Genomic DNA, 21,325 nt, shown 5'->3' on the forward strand with positions numbered 1-21,325 from the left:
TGTCTGCCTTAGGCTCAGGGCGTGATCTCAGAATCCTGGGATTGTCTCCCATCAGGCTCTCCACAGGGAGACTGCTTCTCCCTCTGCTTGTCTCTGCCTCTTTCTGTGTGTCTCTCATGAATAAATGAATAAAATCTTTAAAAAAAGAAACCTTAACATATCCACAATATTGGCCATTTCCTCATTCCTCAAAGTGAGGAGTTAAGTCCTTCTCACCCTAGGCTAAACCATCCCTGAACTGCAGCAACCTTCTAATTGGCCTTTCCACTTTCTTCTTTCTTCTGTTTATATACCAGCATGTATGATCTGCTTAAAATATAAAGCAGATCATGGTGCTCCCCACCGTAACACTGTCTAATGATTTCCATCTCAATCAGAATAAAATCCAAAAGCCTTACAATGTCTATAGGGCACTACCTTATCTTTACCTTAGCTATATCTCTAAACTCATCTCCTCTCCCTGGTGATACCCTCTGCTTCAACTGTCTTCTTTCTGTACCCCTTCCCCCTAATTCTATAGAACTTCTCTTATTTCGGGGTTGTTGCACTTGCTATTCCCTCTGCCTTGACTTCCCTTTAGTCTCCTTCACTTCTCTCCCCTATCTGTCTATATGAGAGAGTATAGCTTCTTCTCGCCCTTCAGCTCTCAGCCTCATTATTGTCTCCTTATAAAGGCCTCTTCAGAGTACCCTGTCAAAAGGATGTCTACCCATATTGTTCTCTACTACAGTATCCTGTCCATTTCTTTCAGAGCATGTCTCAAAATTTGTAATTTTGTTTTTTTTTTCTTTTTGATTTATTTCAGTCTCTTTCTCTGGACTGTAAGTTCTATAAGGGCAGATAACCATTTTAATTTTTTTCATTGCTCTATAACCCAGAGCCTGGGACAATCCTTGACATGTAGCGTACCCTCAATAAATATATGCCAAATAATTGATTGAATGGATGATCTGTAATGATTCTGATTCATTTCCTGAATATTTGCTAAGTATGTAAAATGTGCCAGACACTTTTACATAACTTTTATTATTTAATTCTTTTGGAAGTGTTTTAAGCACAGATCTTTTTTATTTTTTTATTTTTTATTTTTTTATTTTTTTTATTTTTATTTTTTTTAAATTTATTTATGATAGTCACAGAGAGAGAGAGAGAGAGGCAGAGACACAGGCAGAGGGAGAAGCAGGCTCCATGCACCGGGAGCCCGATGTGGGATTCGATCCTGGGTCTCCAGGATTGCGCCCTGGGCCAAAGGCAGGCACCAAACCGCTGCGCCACCCAGGGATCCCCCACAGATCTTTTTTAAATTAGACTTTTAATTTTGAGGCAATTGTAGATTCACATGCAATTGTAAAAATAATACAGAGAGTTCCTATTTACCCTTCACCTAATTTCCCCTAAAGGCAGCATCTTGCAAAACTATAGTGCACTATCATAACCTTGATATTAACACGGATACACTCCACCAAATGTATTCAGGTATCTCAATTTTACTTGGACTCAGTTGTATGTCCATTTACCTCTGTGCAATTTTATCACATATGTAGGTTCTTGTGTCTGCCACCAAAGTTAATATATAGAACATTTCCATCACTGCAAGAATGTTTCATCTTGTCTCTTTAAAATCACACACACTATCTTTTTTACACACACCCTCCCTCATCCCATTCCAAATTCCTGGCAATCATAATTCTGTTCTCTGGCTTTATAGTTTTGTCATTTCAAGAATATTATTTAAAAAGAAAAGATAGCATATAACTTTGTGGGGTTAGCTTTTCACTCCAGATAATTACCTGGAGATTTGTCCAAGTTGTGTGTATCAATAGTTCATTCCTTTTTATTTCTGAGTAGTATCCTGTTTTGCAGTATATAAAAATACCAAATCATGTACACCTAAAATTGATACATTATATCTCAATTACATCTCAATTTTTTAAAAAAATCTGTACACTACTGTTCATAGCAGCTTTATTCATAACAGTGAAAACCTGGAAATGACTTAGATAACTTTCACCAACCTAGATAGCATTCAGTTGAATTATTAAACAAATTGTGGTAATCCATATCATTGAATAAGTTAATTTTGTAAAAGGTGTCTGTGATCCATTTTGAGTTCATTTTATATAGGCGTGAGGTTTAGATAGAGGTTCATTTTTCTGTCTGTGTATGTTCAATTGTTCCCACACTATTTGTTGAAAAATTTTATGCTTTCTCAGTTGAATTGGTTTTGTGCCTTTGTCAGAATTCAGTTGAGCATATTCACGTGGTTCTCTATTCGTTTCTATTGGTTTGGTGCCTATTTTTCTTCCAATATCACATTGTTTTGATTACTGTGACTATTTAGTAGGCCTTAATATTGGGTAGAGTGATTTCTTGCACTTCATTATTTTTCAAGATTGCTTTAGTTAATCTAGGTCCTTTGTGTTTCCATATAAATTTTATTTTTTTAAAAAAGCTTTTATTTATTTATTCATGAGAGACACAGAGAAAGAATCAGAGACATAGGCAGAGGGAGGAGCATGCTCCCTGCAGGGACCATGATGCAGGACTGGATCCCAGAACTCTGGAATCACGACCTGAGCCAAAGGCAGATACTCAACTACTGGGCCACCCAAGTGCCAATCCATATAAATTTTAGAATAATTTTATCTATGTTTAGAAAAACCTTTGCTGGATCATTTAATTTACCAGATTTGTTAAGATATAATTGGCATACAATAAAATCGCACATTTTTAAAGTATGCAATTTATCATCTCTATATCCATAGAAAAAGACTGAAAGTATAACTATGACAATAGCAGACTTCTAGGTGATTTCTGTTTTCTTCTTTATACTTTTCTCTATTTTTCACATTTTCTAAAATGTAAGTGTTTTTCATTTGCAATTTTTTTAAAGGGTTTTATTTATTTATTCATGAGAGACACAGAGAGAAAGAGAGGGAGAAGCAGGCTCCTTGCTGGGAGCCCAACGTGGGACTCCATCCCAGGTCTCCAGGATCACGCCCTGGGCTGAAGATGGCGCTAAACTGCTGACCCACCCGGGCTGCCCTCATTTGCAATTTAATACAATTTTTAGGTATTAACATACATACATACATCGTACATACATAAAGTATACAATTTAATAAGATTTGGCATATGTACACACCACCACAATTAAAATATTGAACATATCCATCACTCTCCAAAGTTTCTTCATGCCTCTTTGTAATCCCTCCCCATTCAGCCTTGTCTCAAGGCAACTACTGATGTGATTTCTATCATCATACATTAGTTTGCATTTCTACGAGTTTCACATAAATGGAATCATATGGAATAATTTATTCCTTTTTGATGCCAAGTGGTATTCTATTATATGAGCCTATTACAGTTTGTTTGTTCATTCTCCAGTTGTGGGATATTTGAGTTGTTTCCAGTTTTTGGCCAGTACAAATAAAGCTGCTATGAACATTCACATACAGGTGTTTATTTTGACACATGCTTTAACTTATTTTGGGTAAAATCTAAGAATATTATTGCTGGATCATATGGCAAATGTATGTTTAACATTTTAAACCTGACAAACTGCTTTCCAAATGGTTGTAACATTTTCATTCCCATAAGTAATGTATGAGAGTTCCAGTTCCTCCACATCCTTGCTAACTCTTGATATGAAAAAAAATTTTTTTTAATAAAAAAATAATAATTTTTTAATCTTAGCTATTCTAATAGTCTGTATCTTACTGAAATTTTATTAACATTTCCCCAATGACTAATGATGTTTGAACATCTCTTCATATGCTAAAGCTTGCTATCCATATATCTTCTTTGATAAAATGTCAGTTTATATCTTTTGTCCATTTTTTAATTGGGTTGTTTGTTTTCTTAGTGATAAATTTCAGCAGTTGTTTTATATGTTTTGGGTACAAGTCCTTTGTCGGATATATACTTTGCACATACATTCTCTCATTCTCTGGACTATTTTCTTCAACAGAGGTTCCTCATATTTACGAAGTGCAATTTATCAATTTTTTATGGATTCTATTTTGGTGTCATATCTAAGAAATCATAGCCTAACCCAAGTTCAGAGATTTTTCATATTTTCTCATAGAAGTTTTATATTTAGGTTTATGATATATTTAGAAGTATTATATTTAGGTTTATAATCCATTTTGAGTTAATTTTTTATATGTGCAAGGTATGTATGCAAGTTCATTCTTTTGTTTCATATAGACATCCATCCAATTGTTCTAACATCATTAATTGAAAACATGATTCTTTCTCAACTGAATTGCATACTCACTTTTGTCAAAAATCAATTGTCTATATATGTTTAAGTCCATATCTAGACTTTTTATTTTGTTCCATTAATCTATTTATCTATTTTGAAACAATATCACACTATCTATATTACCATAACTTTATTTTTTAATATTTTATTTATTTATTCATGACAGACACAGAGAGAGAGAGAGAGAGACAGAGACATAGGCAGAGGGAGAAGCAGGGTGTCTGGAGGGAACCTCATGCGTGACTTAATCCCATGACCCTGGGATCACACCCTGAGCCACAGTCAGAAGCTCAAATGCTAAGCCACACAGGTGTCCCTTACCATAGCTTTAAAAGAAGCCTTGACATCAAGTAATATTAGTCCTTTTTATTCTTCTTTAAAGTGGTTTTAGTTATTCTATGTCCTTTGCATTCCCATATGAAGTTTAGAATAAGTTTATTAATTTCTACAAGAGCCTGAAGGGATTTTGATTGGGATTGCAATTGAATCTATATATCAATTTAGGGAGAGTTGACATATTAATAATGCTGAGTTTTCTGAACTATAAACATGATATAGCTTTCCAATTATTTGGGTCTTCTTTGATTTCTCCCAGCAATATTTTATAGTTTTCAATGCTCAGATTTTTCATATTTTTTGTCAGATTCATCCCTATGTATTTTGGATTACTTATCAGATTAGTTATCACTATGCATTTGGTGCTAATGTAAATAGTATTGTTTTCTTAATTTTGATTATCGATTTTCCATCACTAGTATATAAAAATACAATTTTATGTGTTGATCTTGTATTCTGCAATCTTGATAAATGGACTTCATGGTTTAAAAACATTTTATGAAAACTCTCAGATTTCCTACAGATGACTATGTCTGTGAATGAAGGCAATTTTGGTTCTTCCTTTCCAATGTGATGTCTTTTATTTCTTTGTGCTGCCTGATTGTACTGGCTTGAATGTCTAATACAATGTTGAATAGAAGGGTAAAAGTGAGTATTCCTTTTCCTATTCCTGATCTTTCACCAATAAAAATGATACTAGCTGTAAGGTTTTTTGGTAGATATTTTTCATCAGGTTGAAGGAAATTCGCTTCTCTTGTGTTGCTAAGCATTTATATCAGAAATGGATATTGAATTTTATCAAGTGCTTTTTCTGTGTTTGTTGACATGATCATGTGGTTTGTCATTTTTAGGTAATATAGCAAATTCTACTGACCAATTTTCAAGTGTTAAACCATCTTTGCATTCCTGGAATAAACCCTACTTCATCATGATGTATTATTATTCTTTATATATATTGTTGGATTCAATATGATGAAATTTTGTTTAGAAAACTTTTGTATCAAGATAGGGGTGGCCATATAAAAATATTTTATCAGTTGTTATGAGTTGGGAAATAGTTCCTCCCCTTCAATTTTCTGGAACAGGTAGTGTAGAATTGGTACTGTTTCTTCTTGAAATTTTTGGTAGAATTTACCAGTGAAGTAATTTGGGAACTGCATTTTTTTGTGAGTGTGGAAAGGTTGTTGCTTTTTGTCTATTTTTTAGAAATTTTTTCTTTCTTTTTTTATTTAATTTATTTTATAATTTTTAAAAATATTTTATTTATTTATTCATGAGAGACACAGAGACAGAGATAGGCAGAGACACAGGCAGAGGGAGAAGCAGGCTCCATGCAGGGAGCCCGTTGTGGGACTTGATCCCAGGTCTCGAGGATCACACCCTGGGCTGAAGGAGGCGCTAAACCGCTGAGCCACCCAAGCTGCCCTTTTCTTTCTTTTTTTTAAAATTAATTTTTAGGGGATCCCTGGGTCCAGGGACTCCACTGGATCCGGGGACTCGACTGGATCCGGGGACTCCAGGATCACGCCCTGCCCGAAGGCAGGCGCCAAACCGCTGAGCCACCCAGGGATACCCTTGTGGGAAGTTTATAAACTACCAGTTCAATTTCAATAATATAGGTCTAATTAGATTATCTAATTTTCCTTATGTGAGATTTAGTAGGTTTTTTTTTCCAAAGAATTTGTCCATTTTATCTAAATTGTCAAAATTATGCACATATAGGTGCTCATAATATTCTATTGTCATTTTAGCATTTCATGGACTTGTAGTGATGTCCACCTCTTGTTTCTGCTATTAGTAAAGCATGTCTTCTTCAATTTTATTGATGATGATTATTATTTCATTTTTCTGTGTTTTTTTTTTTTTTTGGTTTTAGTTTGCTCTTTAGTTTGCTCTTCCTTTTCTACTTTCTTAAGGTTAAACCTGAGGTCATTGACTTTAGACCTTATGTTCTTTTCTAATATAGCTATTTTAATGCTACAAATTTCCTCCTTTTTCCTGCTTTAGCAGCATTCCACAAATTTTGATATGTTCTATTTTCATTTTCATTAAGATTAAAATATGTTCTAATTACTTTTTTAAAAAACCATACACTGTTTTATTAGTTTCGGGTGTACAATATGGTTATTCAACAGTTCCATACATCATTTAGTGCTCATCACGACAAGCATACTCCTTAATCCCCATCACCTATTTCACCCATGCCCCCACCCACTTCCCCTCTGATAACCATCAGTTTGTTCTCTATAATTAAGAGTGTTTCTTGGTGTCTCGCACTCTCTTTTCTTCCTTTGTTCATTTGTTTTGTTTCTTAAATTCCACATGACTCATGGGTTATTTATAAAGGTATTATTTTGCTTTCAAATATCTAGAGATTTTCCAGGTATCTTTTTGTTATTGATTTCTAATTTAACTCCTTTATAGTGATACTACATACTTTGTATGACTTGAATCATTTTAATTTTCTTAAGTTTTCTTTTATTGCCTTTACTATGGTCTATTTGATGAACATACCATGTATACTTGAAAAGAATGAGATTTTTCTGTCATCTGGTGGTGTTCCATAAATGTTAATTAGTTCAAATTGGTTGATAGTGCTGTGCAAATCTTCTGTATCCTAACTGATTTTCTGCTATCCAAGTGTTATAGAGGGGTATGGAAATCTCTAATCAAAATCATGGATTTGTCTATTTTTCCTTGTAGTTTTTTTTTTGTTCTTTTTTTTTTCCTTGTAGTTCTATCCGTTTTTGCTTCATGTATTTTGAAGCTCTTTCATTAGATGCATAAATGTTTAGAAATGTTATTTCTTCCTGATGAATTGAATCTTTACAATTATGAAACTGCCTTCTTTTTTTAAGATTGTATTTATTTATTTGAGAGAGAGCACGTGAACATGCAGGAGAGAGAGAACAAGCAGTCTACAAGAGAGAGAGAGAGCAAGTCAAAGGGAGAGGGAGAAGCAGACTCTGACTGAGCAGGGAGCCCAAAGTGGGGCTCAATCCCAGGACCAGGGATCATGAACTGAGCTGAAGGCAGATTCTTTTCTTTTTCATGTGCTTTTTTATATAAATTTATTTTTTATTGGTGTTCAATTTGCCAACATATAGAATAACACTCAGTGCTCATCCCATCAAGTGCCCCCCTCAGTGCCCGTCACCCAGTCAGCCCCACCCCCTGCCCACCTCTCCTTCCACCACCCCTAGTTCATTTCCCAGAGTTAGGAGTCTCTCATGTTCTGTCTCCCTTTCTGATATTTCCCACTCATTTTTTCTCCTTTCCCCTTTATTCCTGTTCACTATTTTTAGTGAATGAATGAGACCATATAATGTTTGTCTGTCTCCGATTGACTTATTTCACTCAGCATAATACCCTCCAGTTCCATCCACGTCGAAGCAAATGGTGGGTGTTTATCGTTTCTAATGGCTGAGTAATATTCCATTGTATACGTAAACCACATCTTCTTTATCCATTCGTCTTTCATTTATTCATTAGAGACAGAGGCAGAGACACACAGGCAGAGGGAGAAGGAGGTTCCATGCAGGGAGCCTGATGCGGGACTTGATCCCAGGACTCTGGAATTATGTCCTTAGCCAAAGGCAGGCGCTCAACCACTGAGCCACCCAGGTGTCCCTTCCATTCATCTTTCAATGGACACCGAGGCTCCTTCCACAGTTTGGCTATTGTGGACATTGCTGCTAGAAACATCGGGGTGCAGGTGTCCTGGCGTTTCATTGCATCCGTATCTTTGGGGTAAATCCCCAGCAGTGCAATTGCTGGGTCGTAGGGCAGATCTATTTTTAACTCTTTGAGGAACCTCCACACAGTTTTCCAAAGTGGCTGCACCAGTTCACATTCCCAGAAACAGTGCAAGAGGGTTCCCCTTTCTCCACATCCTCTCCAACATTTGTAGTTTCCTGCCTTGTTAATTTTCCCCATTCTCACTGGTGTGAGGTGGTATCTCATTGTGGTTTTGATTTGTATTTCCCTGGTGACAAGTGATGCGAAGCACTTTCTCATGTGCTTGCCATGTCTATGCCTTCCTCTGTGAGATTTCTGTTCATGTCTTTTGCCCATTTCATGATTGGATTGTTTGTTTCTTTGCTTTCATAAGTTCTTTATAGATCTTGGATACTAGCCGGTTATCTGATAAGTCATTTGCAAATATCTTCTCCCATTCTATAGGTTGTCTTTTAGTTTTGTGAACTGTATCTTTGCTGTGCAAAAGCTTCTTATCTTGATGAAGTCCCAATAGTTCATTTTTGCTTTTGTTTCTCTTGCTGAACGCAGATTTTTAAAAAAGATTTATTTATTTATTCATGAGAGAGAGAGAGAGAGAGAGAGGCAGAGACACAGGAGGAGGGAGAAGCAGGCTCCATGCCGGGAGCCCGACATGGGATTCGATCCCAGGACTCCAGGATCGCACCCTGGGCCAAAGGCAGGCACTAAACCGCTGCGCCACCCAGGGATCCCCGCTGAAGGCAGATTCTTAAGTGACTGAGCCACTCATGTGCCCTATGAAACAACCTTCTTAATCCTAGGAATAGCTTTTGCTCCAAAATCTGTTTTCTCTTATATTAATAGCCACACCAGATTCCTTTTGACCAGGGTTACCACAGTATTTTTTCCCTACTCTTTTGCTTTTAACAAACCTATTTGTAGCTTTATATTTAAAGTGTATTTCTTGTAGGCAGCAAATATAGTTGGATATTGATTTTTTATGCAATTTACCAATCTTTGCCTTTTCACTGAAATGTTGAGGTCATTTTCATTTGATGTAATTTTATATGTGCTTAGATTTAAATCTACCATCTTGCTATTTTTTTCCTATTTGTTCCATCTGTATTTTGTTTCCTCTTTCCCCCTTTTCTGCCTTCCTCTGGATTATTTAAATAATTTTTATTATCCATTTTGTCTTCTTTTTTATTTATTTATTTTTTTTTGTTTTTGTTTTTTTTTTGTTTTTTGTCTTCTTTTTTAGATTATTGGCTATAACTCTTTGTTTTATTATGGGTGCGGACTCTTTAGAGGTTATAAGTATAATAAAGAAATACTACAAACAACTTTATGTCTTTATAGTACAAATTATAGTACAAAACCCACTCAAAAAGAAAAAGCCTGAATTGTCTCATATTTGTTAAGGAAATTTAATTTGTAGTTAAAAAGCTTCCAGGCCCAGATGGTTTCTCTCACAAATTCTACTAAACATTTGAGAAAGAAGTAATATCATCATACACAATCTCTTCCAAAAAATAAAAGAATCTCTTAACTCATAATATGAGAACAGGGTTACCCTAATACCAAATCCAAGCAAAGACACTACATGGAAAGAAAACTACAGATAAATATTCCTCATGAACATCAAATGAAACCAGTCAGCATGGCTATGTGTTTTTTGAAATTCAGTTATGTAGGTGCATAACAGGTGGAGAGTTGGATTTAACCAGATTTGAGGTTTGGCCTTTGGAATAAGTGAAAGAGAGACAAAGGAATTGTGAGTATAGGTAGAGGCATTAATGTAATGATTGACCACAGAATTTATATTGGGTAGGGAAGGTAGTGAGGATGTGCAGGGGAGTGAAAGTAGTATGTTCAATGAGTGCGGCTAAAGATTTATTAGAGTGGGGGAATGATAAGGAATGGGTTAGAAAGAATAAGGTGATAGTTGAAGAATGGGATGTTTGAAATTGAGAAAAGAGAGGAATAATTTTGTTTTGTTTTTAGTAATTATAAGGTCAATGGTTTGGCCATGTGGTTAGTGGGTTAATGGATGATAATGTATGGTGAAAGACAAGACATTTAGGGGAGAAGAGGCCAAGGAACTGAGAGGCCAGACTATCATAAAAATCATCCATGTAGATGCTGAAATAACTAAGAATTATACAGGAATAGTATTACAGGGAGTAACAGTGAATGAGGTGCTAAAATCTTCAAGGAATAAGTGAGTGATCCAAGGGTCAGTGATCACCCTGAGGACAGATAGCGACCTAGGGACATGAGATTCAACCTGGGGGGTTGAGGAGAGAGGAGTTTTCCTAGAAGTGACAAGAGAGACACCTTTTCCACCTTCAGGCTGTGTGGTGCTAGAATTATGGGAGAGAAGATAACAAACACCACTTAAGAGGGTTTCAGGAACACTAAGGACTTTAGAGGACAGATTGATGTCAGTTAAGCAAGAAGATGAAGGGAATATACAGAGAAGCAGTTGCAGATAGAGGGAATTTGGTGATGATTGTCCATAAATTCCACAAAGCATAGTGGAGGATTTCAAAAGTTAGAGAGGAGGAGGGAGTCATAAATTATATGCAGAGCTGTCTGACTACACTCAAATGGAAGGATGACTTGGGATGACTGATATCAGAAAGCAGTATCAGTAGGATGTGTGTGTGTGTGTGTGTGTGTGTGTGTGTGTGAAAAGAGAGAGAAAGAGAGAAATTTATTACAAGGAATTGGCTTACACAACTATGAAGTTATCAGAACTGGCTAGGCAGATCCAAAATCCATAGAACAGGCAGTCAGAAGAAGAAGATTGCAGGCAGGTTAGAACTCATGACACGGGCTGAAACAAATGTCTTTAGGCAGTTAGGAAAAGATGATCATAAGCACATTGGAACTCTATGGTCATACCAGCCAAAGCTGTGATCCACAAGTAGAAATTGTTTTTTATCCCAGGGAAATATCAGCTCTGCTTTTATGGGCTTCCAATGGATTCAGTCAAATTTACCCACATAATTCAAGGGGAAAAATCCCTTACTTAAAGCCAACTGATTAGAGGCTTTAGTTTTACCTGCAAAATATCTTCACAGCAACACCTAGATCAGTGTTTCACTAAATAACTGGGAACTGTAGCCTAGCCAAATTGACACATCAAAAAAAGCATCATATTATTAAATTTCCAGACCATAAACATGAGATATCTTTCCATTTACTTTTGTCTTCTTCAATTTCTTTCATCAATATCTTATAGTTTTCAGTCTACAGATTTTTTTTTCCTCCTTGGTTAAGGAGGCTTATATAGTGATATATAGGAAAAGGAGGAGAAAAAATGAGTGGGAAATATCAGAAAAGGAGACAGAACATGAGAGACTCCTAACTCCGGGAAACGAACTAGGGGTGGTGGAAGGGAAGGTGGGTGGGGAGGGGGAGACTGGGTGATGAGCACTGAGGGGGGCACTTGATGGGATGAGGACTGGGTGTTATTCTATATGTTAGCAAATTGAACACCAATAAAAAATAAATTTATAAAAAAATAAAATAAAATAATCTATTTCAAATTAATAAAAAAAAGTGATATATACATATAATGGAATATTATTCAGCCATAGAAAGGAAAGAAATCTTGCCATTTGCATAACATGAATAGGGCTACAGAGTATAATGCTAAATGTAATAGGTCAGATAGGGTAGCCCTGGTGGCGCAGCGGTTTAGCGCCGCCTGCAGCTTGGGGTGTGATCCTGGAGATCCAGGATCGAGTCCCACATCGGGCTCCCTGTATGGAGCCTGCTTCTCCCTCTGCCTGTGTCTGTGTGTGTGTGTGTGTGTGTCATGAATAAATAAATAAAATCTTAAAAAAAAACTTTCCTTTAAAAAAAAAGAAATAGGTCAGATAAAGATAAATATCATATATATGATTTCACTCATATGTGGGATTTAAGAAATAAAACAAATAAACGAAGGGAAAAAGAAAGATAGAGAAAGGCAAACCATGAAACAGACTCTTTTTTTTTTTAAACAGACTCTTAACTATAGAAAACAAACTGGTGGTTTCCAGAGGGGAAGTAGGTGGGTAGATGGGTGAAATAGGTGAAGGGGATTAAGGAGTGCACTTGTGATGAGCCCTATGTATTGTATGGAAGTGTTAAATGACTACATTTTACAACTGAATATAATATTACACTGTATGTTAACTAAGTGGCACCAAAATACTTAAAAATAAAATATATAAATGTGCAAAATTCCTGAATATACATTTTTGCAAAGATATGATACAAATGGATAAAAGCTATATGAAAAGGTGCACAAGATTACTAAGAGGGAAATGCAAATTTTTAAAAGATTTTATTTATTTATTCAAAAGAAACACAGAGAAAAGTCAGAGACATAGGCAGAGGGAGAAGCAGGCTCCATGCAGGGAGCTGGATGTGGGACTCGATCCCGGGTCTCGAGGATCACGCCCCGGACTGAAGGCAGTGCTAAATTGCTGGGCAATCGGGCTGCCAATAAAAGTAATTCAAACAAGTAAATGATCATTAGTAGGGGACTATACATCCATACAATGGAATACAATGTAACCTTTAAAAAGAATGTGATACATACTTGCTGATGGAGAAAAAGATCAATAAACAGAAAGCAAAATGTAAAATAGGATGATATGTACTATAGTTATCCTATTTGTGAAATAAAACAAGAAAAACATATGCTTATATATGTACAGAAAATTATTGGAACACAAAAAATATTACTTATATATGAGGAATGAAATGGAGAGGTGAGTACTTTTGTTTTTCACTATATGTTTCTCTGTGCTATTTTAGCTTTTGGTCATGTGTTTCCATGACTTCTATGAATTTTAAAAGTTGTTTAATAATACCAAGTATTCTGACTCCAAATATAAGTGTCCTTTCCCATATATCATGTATTTCCATTATTATATCTACCACCAAGTTCCACCACACTGCCTTGCATATAATAAACACTGAAATAATTATTGGAAAGCATTCCGAAAGAGAAAGAGTTCTTTTTCCCTTTAAGAAAAGGCTAATTGGTGCCAAAAAGCTGGTTGTAAAAATGGTTGAGAAAGTTATCTCATGAAACAAAACTCATTCACTTGTAATCAGAATTGATAAGATAGGGATTAGAGTAGGTTAGAAATGAGAAGTCTGGTTGCCTGAGCAACCTCTTCCTCATTGGAAGGAGCACTACACTAGTGAGGAGCTGCTGATGCAGGCACTGCTGCCTCCATCATCTTTGTTTTCATTTGGCTTTGATCATCAGGCAATGAACAAGCAAGCTAGAAGCAGTTCTGGGAGTTAGTATCATAACCACTGTAACAAACATGGGTACAGGCACAGCAAAAGGAACCTTAACAGCAGAAGGGCAGGGCAGACTGGCAGGCAGTAATGGGGAAAAGTAAAACTCTGGGGTATAGGGCCCAACCTGAATAAGGGAGATGAATAAAAGTCCAAACCACATACTCCAAAGGGATGGGGCTAATTCAAGCCCTATTTGCGCTGATTTTGAGAGCCAGTTTGGAGTCTGTGGACCAGAACAATAATATTTACGTATTGGTAATAATCACAGAAATTTGAGTGGAAGTTTCTAAATTCCAGGAGTTAATCTGGAGAATATTCAAACTCGCAGTTGGAGAATCATGACATGATTAAGTTCCCCTCTTAATCTAGGGATAGAGACTAGGCAAGATCTATGCTGGTGGAATTTAAATCCACAATTGCCATAGAAACTTTTAGAAGCCCTGAGAGAGTTGGAGTCCCGTACACACTGACTGACATATTCTCACTGCCCAGAACAAATTTTGACACAGGTATATATACCATGTATATGTATCAAATAAAGTTCTTCAGATTATGATTTTCCCCTATGTCCTTAGGGCACCAAGTTTCATCAGTTGATGGACACTTGGGCCACCTCCATATCTTGACTATTGTAGATAATGCTGCTAATAACATAGAGCTGCATGTATCTCTTTGAACTAGTGTTTTTGTATTTTTTGGATAAATATCCAGTAGGGCCATTGCTGGATCATAGGGTAATTCTATTTTTAACTTTTTGAGGAACCTCCATACTGTTTTCCAGAATGGCTGTACCAGTTTGCATTTCCACCAGCACTGCAAAAGGGTTCCTTTTTCTGCATATCCTTGCCATCTGTCATTTCTTCTGTTGTTGATTTTACACATTCACACAGGTGTGAAAGAATATTTCATTGTAGTTTTGATTTGTATTTCCATGATGGTAAGTGGTGATTCACATCGTTCCATGTGTCTGTTGACCATCTGTATGTCTTCTTTAGAGATATATCTCTTCATGTCTTCACCCACTTTTAATTGGATGATTTGTTTTTGGGGTGTTTAGTTCTTTATATATTTTGGATACTAAACTTTTATGAGATACATTATTTGCAAATAACTTCTCCCATTCCATAGGTTGCCTCTTAATTTTGTTGATATTTCCTTCACTGCGCAGAAAGTTTTTATTTCAATGTAGCCCCAGTAGTTGATTTTTGCTTGTTTCCCTTGCCTCAGGAGACATATCTGGAAAAAAATCGTTACAGCTGATGTCAAAAAGGTTACTGCATGTCTTCCCTTCTAGGATTTTTATGGTTTCAGGTATCACAATTAGGTCTTTAATCCATTTTGAATCTATTTTTTAATTTTTAAATTTTATATTAATTCAATTAATTAACATTTAATGTATGATTGGTTTCAGAGGTAGAAGTAAGTGATTCATCAGTCTTAAACAATACCCAGGGCTCCTTATATCACATGCCCTCCTTAATGTTTATCACCCAGTTAGTTACCTGCTCCCCCACCCCTCTCCAGCAACCCTGTTTGCTATGATTAAGAGTCTCTTATGGTTTGTCTCCCTCTCTGATTTTGTCTTGTTTTATTTTTTCATGTCTTCCCCATGATCCTCTGTTTTGTTTCTTAAATTCCACATATGAATGAGATCATATGATAATTATCTTTCTCTGACTGATTTATTTCACTTTGCATCCTCTAGTCCATCCACATTGTTGCAAATGGCAAGATTTCATTTTTTTGGTGGCTGAGTAGTATTCCATTGTATATATATACCACCTTTTCATTATCCATTCATCTGTCTATGGACATCTGGGTTCTTTTCTATAGTTTGGCTATTGTGGACATGGCTACTATAAGCATTGGGCTGCAAGTGCCCCTTCGTATCATTACATTTGTACCTTTGGGGTAATTACCCCAGGTGTGCAATTGCTAGGTCATAGCATAGCTCTATTTTCAAATTTGAGGAACCTCCATACTGTTTTCCAGAGTGGTTGCACCAGCTTGCGATCCCACCAACGGTGTATGAGGTTTCCCCTTTCTCTCTATCCTCACCAACATCTGTCATTTCCCAACTTGTTAATTTTAGTCATTATGACTGGTGTGAGGTGGCATCTCATTGTGGTTTTGATTTGTATTTTCCTTGGACAGTGGGTTAAGCATCTGCCTTTGGCTCAGACCATAATCCCAGGGTCCTGGGATGGAGTCCCATGTCATTTTCCCTGCTCACTAGGGAGTCTGCTCCTCCCTCTGCCCCTTCCCCCACTCATTCTCTCTCTCACTCTCTCTCATTATTTCTCTCAAATAAATAAAATCTTAAAAAATGTGTTGAATCTATTTTTGTGTATGGTATAAGAAAGCAGTCCAGTTTCTTTCTGTTGCATATTGCTATCCAGTTTCCTCAACACCATTTGTTGAAAACACGGACTTTTTCCCATTAGATATTCCTTCCTGCTTCATCAAAGATTAATTAACCAATAGTTGTGGGTTTCTTTCTGGGTTGCCTATTCTGTTCTATTGATCTATATATCTATTTTTGTGCCAATACCATTCTGCTTTAATTATTACTGTTTTGTAATATAACTTGAAGTTTGGAATTGTGATGCCTCCAGCTTTGCTTTTCTTTTTCACGATTGCTTTGGATATTTGAAGTTTTTTGTGGTTCCATACAAATTTTAGAATTGTTTGTTCTAAAAAAAAAAGAATTGTTTGTTCTAGTTCTGTGAAAAATGCTGTTGGCATTTTGAAAGGGATTGCATTAAATGTACAGATTGTTTTGAGTAGTATAGACATTTTAACAATATTTTTTCTTCCAATCCATAAGCATGGAATGTCTTTCCATTTCTTCATGTTGTCTTGAATTTCTTTCATTGTTTTTTATTTATTTTTATTTTTTTTTACATTTTTCAGAGTACAGGTCTGTTAGATCTATTCCTAAGCATCTTAATATTGTTGATATAGTTGTAAATGGTATTATTTTCTTAATTTCTCTTTCTACTATTTCATTATTGGTTGATAGAAAATGTAACAGATTTCTGTACATTGATTTTGCATCCTGCTACTTATTGACTTTCTTTATCAGTTCTAGCAGTTTTTTGGTGGAGTCTTTCAGATTTTCTGTATATAGTATCATGTCACCTGCAAATAGTGAAAGCTTTAATTCTTCCTTGCAGATTTGGATGCCTTTTATGTCTTCATTTTCTGATTGTTTGTGGTTAGGACTTCTAATACTATGAACAATAACAATGGTGAGAGTGAATATCCCTGTCTTGTTCCTGACCATAGAGGAAAATTTCTCAATTTTTCCCCATTAAGGATGATATTAGCTGTGAGTTTTTCATAAATGGCCTTTATTATGTAGAGTTAGTTCCCTCTAAGCCTACTTTGTTGAGAATTTTTATCATGAATGGATATTATCAAATGCTTTTACTGCCTTTATTGAAATGATCGTATAGTTTCTTTCTATTATTGATGTGATGTATCATGTTGATCAATTTGCAAATATTGAATCACCCTTGCAACCTACAAATAATCACACTTGATTGTGGTGAATGATTTTTTAACATATTGTTGGATATTTTTTGCTAGTATTTTGTTGAGGATTTTGCATCTATGTTCATCAGGGATATTGGTCTGTAGTGTTCTCTCTCTCTCTCTCTCTGTCTCTCTCTCTTCGTAGTTCTCTTTCTTAATGGTGTTTTTACCTAGTTTTGGTAACAGGTTAATTCTGGCCTCATCGAATGAATTTGGAAGTTTTCCTTACAATTCTATTTTTTGAAATTGTTTGAGAAGAATAGATATTAACTCTTCATTAAATGTTTGGTAGAATTTGCCTGTGAAGCCATCTGGTCCTGAACTTTGTTGGGAAACAAAACTTTTTTTTTTAATTACTAATTCAATATTTTTGCTGGTTATTGATCTGTCCTAGTTTTCTTTTTTCTTTTTCCCATTTCAGTTTTGGTAGTTTATACATTTCTAGAAATTTATCTATTTCTTCCAGGTTGTCCAATTTGTTGGCATATAGTTTTTCATAATCTTCTCTTAGAATTGTTTGTATATCTGTGGTGTTGGTTGTTATTCCTTTTTTTCTCATTTGTGATTTTATTTTTGAAAAGTCCTTTCTCTTTTCTTTTTGATCCATTTAGCTAGAGGTTTATCAGTTTTATTGATCTTTTCAATGAAGTAGCTCCTGGTTTCATTGATCTGTTCTACAGTTTTGTTTGTTTTTGTTTTTAGTTTCTATAACATTTATTTCTGCTGTAATCTTATTTCCTTTTTTCTGTTGGCGTTAGTCTTCATTTGTTGTTCTTTTTTCTAGCTCCTTTAAGTGTAAAGTTAGATCATTTATTTGAGTGAGCTTGTTCTTGCTTCTTGAGGTTGGACCCTATTGCTATATACTTCTCTCTTAAGTTCACATTTGCTGTATTATAAAGGTTCGGACCATTGTGTTTTCATTTTAATTTGTTTCCATGTACATTTTTAAATTTCTTCTTTGATTTCCTGGTTGATCCATTCATTGTTTAGTAGCATGTCATTTAACCTCTATGTATTTGTGGTCTTTCCACATTTTTTGTCATGGCTGAAGTCTAGTTTCATAGAGTTGTGGTCAGAAAAGTTGCATGCTATGATTTTAGTCTTTTTGTATTTATTGAGGCCTGTTTTGTGACCTAATATGTGATCTATCTTGGAGAATGTTCCATATGCACTTGAAAAGAATGTGTATTCTGATCTTTTAGGATTGAATGTTTTGAATATATCTGTTAAGTCTATGTGTTCCGGTGTGTCGTAGAAAGCAATTGTTTCCTTATTTATTTTGTTTAGATGATCTTTCCATTATTTTGAGTGAGGTGTTAATGTCTCTTATTATTATTGTGTTATTACGGATTAGTTCCTTTATGTTTGTTATTGTTTTGTGTATTTGAGTAGTCTCATATTGAACGCATAAATACCTACAATTATTGTGTCTTCTTGTTGAATTTTCCTCTTTATTATTATATAGTGTTCTTCATTTCTTGTTACAGTGTTTGTTTTAAAGTTTATTCTGTTGGATATAAATATTGCAAAAGAAGCTAGGTTTCTTTTGACATTCATTTGTATGATAATGATTTTCCAATCCCCTCACTCTCAGTTTTCACTTGTCTTTAGGTCTAAAATGAGTCTCTTGCAGGCAATATATAGATGGGTCTCATTTTTAAAATCCATTCTGATACTCTATATCTTTTTATATTTATCTATTTGCAGTCAATGTATTTATTGGTATAGATTTATTACCATTTTGTTACTTGTTTTGTGGTTGTTTCTGAAGATTTTCTTTGATCTTTTCTTGTCTTCCTCTCTGATTTTCTTTAGTGATGTATTTGGATTTCTCTCTCTTTATTCTTTGCATATTTATTAGTGGTTTTTAATATTTGGTTAATATTAGGTTTATATATAACCTCTTCTGCAAATATCAGGCTATATTAAATTGATGGTTGTTTAAGTTTGAACCCATTCTTTTCTCCTCTCCTCCCCACATTTTGGGTATATGTCATTATATTTTATATCCTTTCTTGATGAGTTCTTTGAGAGATTTTTTAAATAGAAATATTAATTTTTACTGCTTTTATGTTTCTTATCTTTATACTGTCAATTTTGGTCTCTCCCTTCCACTCAAAGACTTCCCTTTAACATTTCTTGTAGAGCTACTTTAGTGGTCATGAACTCCTTAGTTTTTGTTTATCTGGGAAACATTTCTCCTTGTATTCTGAATAATAGCCTTGCTAGATAGTGTTCTTGGCTGCAGGTTTTTCCCATTCAGCATGCTGAATATATAGTACCACTCTCTTCTGTCTTGCAAAGTTTCTGCTGAACAATCTACTGCTAGCCTTATGGGGTTTCACTTGTATATTACTGTCTTCTTTTTCTTGCTCTTTTTAAAGTTTTTTCTTGGGATCCCTGGGTGGCGCAGCGGTTTAGCGCCTGCCTTTGGCCCAGGGCGTGATCCTGGAGACCCGGGATTGAATCCCACGTCGGGCTCCCGGTGCATGGAGCCTGCTTCTCCCTCTGCCTGTGTCTCTGCCTCTCTCTCTCTCTCACTGTGTGCCTATCATAAATAAAATTAAAAAAAATAAAATAAATTTTTTTCTTTATCATTATATTTTGCTAATTTCATTAGAATATGATTGGTGTGGATCTGCTTTTGTTAATATTGATGGGAGTTATTTGTGTTTCCTGTATCTGGATGTCTCTTTCCTTTCCTACATTATAGATATTTTCATCTAATAGTTCCTGAAATAAACTTTTTGCCCCCTTTCTTCTGGAACTTCTATAATACAAATGTTTGATGGAGTTTCTGACATCCCTAAGTCTATTCTCATGTTGTTTAATTCTTTCTCTCTTTTGTTTAGCTTGATTACTTTCCATTATTTTGTCTTCTACATCATTAATTCATTCCCCTACTTCTTCCAACCTGCTGGTCCTTCCATCAAATATGTTTCTCATTTCATTTATGGAGCCCTATATCTCTATGTTATTCCTCATCTCTGATAAGGATCTCACTCATGGGGCAGCCCCAGTGGCGCAGTGGTTTAGTGCCACCTGCAGCCCCGGGTGTGATCTTGGAGACCCAGGATCGAGTCCCACATCGGGCTCCTTGCATGGAGCCTGCTTCTCCCTCTGCCTGTGTCTCTGCCTCTCTCTGTGCGTGTGTCTCTCATGAATAAATAAATAAAATCTTAAAAAAAATAAATGCATACAGTAGAATACTGTAAATGCATTCTCTTTAAAAAAAAAAAGGGGGGGGATCCCTGGGTGGCGCAGTGGTTTGGCGCCTGCCTTTGGCCCAGGGCGTGATCCTGGAGACCCGGGATTGAATCCCACATCGGGCTCCTGGTGCATGGAGCCTGCTTCTCCCTCTGCCTATGTCTCTGCCTCTCTCTCTCACTGTGTGCCTATCATAAATAAATAAAATAAATTAAAAAAAAAAAGGATCTCACTCATGTCTTCTACTCTTCTCAAGTCCAGTGAGTATGGTTATGATCATTGTTTTAAATATTCCATCAGGCATGTTACTTTTATCTCTTTCACTTAGATCTCTGGCCATGCCTTGTCCTGTCATTTGGGATAATTTTTTCTGTTTTCTAATTTTATCTAAGTCTTTGTGCCTGTTTTCTCTGTGTTAGGAACATCACCTACATCTCTTGTACCTGAGTGTAATGACCTTATGAAGAGCAGGTCTTGTAGTGTCCTGCCACATATTGTCTCCTTTTCCTCAGGATCTGTTGCTTCCAGAATGTCTTCAAAGTGTGCTGAATGTGCTCTGGTATTTTGTCCTGGCTGTTTTATCCTTCAGACCAGGTGTCAACAGAGGCTCTCTTCGCCTGTTGTGGGCAGTGTTTGGTCCCTGCCCTGAATGTAGTGCATCTTAACTAGATGTGCTCTGGTATGTTTGTGAAATGAGACCTGTTGCTACCACCACTGGACCCGAGGTTCCACAAAACTCCCATGTCAGGGGATGAGTGTGAGCAGGGCTTTAGGACAGTCTTCTGGGGGAGGGAGCCTGTCATGCTGGGACTGAGGCAAGCATGACTGGGAAGCAGTGTTTGTGGGGGTGGGTCTTGGTGTAAGCAAGTTAGGTAGCAAGTGTCAGTGCTGCACTGGTTCCAGTAGATGGCTCTGTGCTTATGCTGTGGAATTGGGGAGGGAAATGGA

Source organism: Canis lupus, chromosome X (genome assembly GCF_048164855.1).
Source record: "Canis lupus baileyi chromosome X, mCanLup2.hap1, whole genome shotgun sequence".
Lineage (NCBI taxonomy): Eukaryota > Metazoa > Chordata > Mammalia > Carnivora > Canidae > Canis > Canis lupus.